This window comes from Abramis brama (assembly GCF_963993115.1).
Source record: "Abramis brama genome assembly, chromosome: 21".
Classification (NCBI taxonomy): Eukaryota; Metazoa; Chordata; class Actinopteri; order Cypriniformes; family Leuciscidae; genus Abramis; species Abramis brama.
Genome location: NC_139983.1, coordinates 2,724,279 through 2,727,779, shown reverse-complemented (window position 1 = coordinate 2,727,779; position 3,501 = coordinate 2,724,279). Strand labels below are relative to the sequence as shown.

At 42.2% G+C, this 3,501-nt stretch overlaps 1 protein-coding gene across 1 annotated transcript in view; it reads left to right on the top strand.

The window, feature by feature from the left end:
• Positions 1-2,128, top strand: part of esrrb (estrogen-related receptor beta) — an 84,870-nt gene extending 82,742 nt beyond the window's left edge. Inside the window, exon 7 of the mRNA XM_084097792.1 lies at positions 1-2,128. This exon is cut by the window's left edge and continues 560 nt beyond it. The gene's annotated coding sequence lies outside the window, so the exon portion shown is untranslated.
• The last annotated feature ends 1,373 nt before the right edge of the window (positions 2,129-3,501 follow it).

Here is a 3,501-nt window from a genome sequence, read left to right as displayed (position 1 = left end):
GTCGCAGAAGCGTGCGTCACGGCTCGGGCACGACGCTAGGACACCTTGAGGACTTGTAAATATTCATGAGCCGCGGGATGTCTGGACTCGTCTCGCTGGTTCTTCCCTAAATGTGAACTTTGCTGACGCCCTTGAAAATACCTCCTGAATCCTGGCCATCCGCGAGCGTTTTTGGACATCTGTGGCGCGTTTATCCAAACGTCACGTAGCCGGGATCTCACTCATCTCACTCTGTAGTAACTCAGCAATAAATCGAGAGGACGAGGAGCAGCGCCCACCTCTTGTGTTGCACTGTACTGCTTTTTTAAAACTACTTGTCATTGTTGTCGTTGATGTTTTGGCCTAAATGTAGTTGGAGGGTCTGAGCTGAAGGAAGGCATGATGGGTCGTGGTTTCAACGGATTTACGATGCGTGGCAGAAGTCCAGGAGACTCAAACAATCAGATGCCCATATGTCAAACGTCCTATTTTGGGGCTTGTTAAGCCCCCGGCGGAGGAAACGAGGTGCCCATCATCTGCTCTTTTATAGCCATGTATCCAAAATGTGCGGCAGGTGCAGGTCTTTATCACCAGCTTTATTTTTAGGTCTTGGAAGACGAGAGCAGATTGAACAGGAGGGGTGTTTGACCTCATGTTGACACAATAGCATCGAGTCAGAAATGGCCCTGGAAGTCTCCGTCCCTATAAACAGCTTATTACCCCTAGATCCCTCCGACAGCTGAGCGACCATTAGCCGAGATATCAATTAGACAGATCCCGCTTCCAACAAACATGAGTTTGAGCAGCTTCGCTCTCCGCTGTCCTCGAGTGTACAGGGACTTCGGCATTCACTACTGATGTCATTTACTTGAAGTGAACTGTGGCGCTGGCGTGATCGGAGGACCTGAGGGGGATCGAGTCCTGGGGTGCGTTTCCTAAAGCAAACATGGTCACACGGTCCGTCATTACCAACATCCCAGCTGACAGGGAACGTTCCGGCAAGTTAAGAACAAACGTTCGTCCAGTGACGTTAATAGAACGTTCTTTCAAAGTTATCTGGACTTTAACAATGCTCTCAAAAAGTTAGTACAATAACATTATTTTTACATCGATTACGAAACATGTTTTTCTAGTTGGATGTTAGTCTAACGCTCACATAACCAGCAAAAAGCATTTTGAACATTCAGAAATACCGTCATGACTTAAAATGAAAGTTAGCGAAATGTTCGGTAACACTTTATTTTACAGTGTCATTGTTACATATGTTACATGTACTTACTATAGTAATAACTATTAATTATGCATAATTACGTGCAAATAACCCTAAACCAAACCAAACCCTTTAGTAAGTATATGTAGTTACTTAATATTACTCAGTACTTAAATGTATAATTACACTGTAACGAAGACACCTTAAAATAAAGTGTAACCAAATGTTCTTAGAATATAGTTTTTGTTAGCTGGGATAGTTCAATGATTCGGTGCTTCCTGAAACCATAGTCCCAACTAGTGTTGTCAAAAGTACCGACTTCGACAAAAATGTGACGTTTTGATTGGAATCCTACACACTTCTGATTGGCCGTTGTGTTCACGTGCTCATCGGATATGTCTGTGATTGGCTACAATGATCAACATACGGGAGCGTTCAAACGCTCGTTGAAGAGCGTCACTGATGTATATTTACAATATGTTTTTGAAGTGCTGATCATTGTAGCCAATCACAGACGTATCTGATGAGCACGTGAACACAACGGCCAATCAGAGGTGTTTTCGATTCCACACAACAGCGCTTAAAGCGTCACATTTGAAAAATGTCAGTATCTCTTTGGTACCGAAGTCGGTACTTTTTGACAACACTAGTTACAACAAACATTTGCATTACAAACTTCTGCGGCTAGAAACAAATTCTTGTTAGTATGACTTCATATAGAAGCGCTTGGGCAAAATAAGCAAGCTAACATGCAATACATTCTGTACCTTTCAATATAGTTTTTAATATATTTTAGTGTGTCAATGATCAGGGAACGATATTGGGAATCTGAAGTATGATGTAAGAGAAAGCTGCTCAGTTAATGAACCGAATGTATACAGGAGTAAAGTGTACACCGATTACATACTGTATCTTAATGTGATTAAAAAAATGAACGTCTTTCTGTTGTTTGTGTAAATGAACTGTAATAATCTGATAAAGGTGCAGTCACATTAGGGAAATTTTGCATGCAAAAAAGATCCATTGTCAACAGCATAAAGCACTTTCAAACCAAGCAGCTTTTTGTGTGCGTGGGGAACTTTACCGTCCTCGCGCGAAACTCCCGAACGCACGGATTCCTATTGAAATGGCTTAAACCGATTCATTAGTAGAAGTTATGACTCCACCACCTGTGCAAGACATCATTAACAACAGTCCGATATTGTTAAACCAAACGACGACGGCGCGACCATGTTACTATGGTTTTGGGAAAGTTAGTTAATTTCACCAACAATGCATCATACCCAGCTTAATATAACTCTCGGTTAATATAGACCCGATATAGTCCGGGTATAGTAACCCACTTTTAGACAAAATAACCTTGTCGTTTTTGCCAAAATAACTTGTGAGATCTTTGAAATTCCATCATAAACAAAGTCAGCAGTGATTACAAGGTGTTTGGTTTCATTTCTTTGACATGTCTAGTCTGTTCTTGGGTTATGGTTACATTTTCACTGACAGCCCAAATTTTGGGGTCAAAAACATCAGGGCTGTTTTTGGGCGGCTATTAAGACGTCTTTTAAATGCAAAATTGCATGCTGGGTAATGTGGTAGTTAAGCAGCGGGTAAGATCGTTGTACGGGACACGCACCCCAGGTGGAATCTGTCTCTTCATTGCCGAAAACTTGAAGCCGCCACAGTCTCGACCCGACCAGACGGATAGTGAGGGAGAAGACAATACAGGGATTCATTTCTTATGCAGCGCAACTGTGTGGGTTCACATTAGGGATCAATTCTGACCAAAATCATGCCAACATAGTGTCGGCCCAGATCCGAACCAAATCTGGGCCGTGTGGAACCCATGTGTGCCGGATGTGGGCCGGATCTGAGCCAACACTGTTGCTGTCTGGGAAAATAGCGCACATCTCAATTACATGAATGCAAACGCTTCAAGCTTCAGTATGCAGTCGCGAATTCACACACCATTTTGTCATCGGAACAATGTAACGTAATAGTACAACAATGTTTAATTAACATCTTGAGATGGACATACAATAATGAACATATATGCAACATTCACGTAGCTACCTCATCATTCACCCAATCTGTAAATAGTCCTTTATTTCGTAGTGCTTTTCATTCATCCCGTTGTCAGCTAGCAGTGCTGTTGTAGTGAGGACTGTTACACAACATCAGTAACATCTGTTTCGTGTATACCACACTAACCACCAAACCACACACAACACTCTTACCGTCCTGTTTGGTGCACAGATTTAGGTGCTTGTTTTCTACTTTTTTGACAATGGGACAATTGGTCTCATTCATCATCTTCC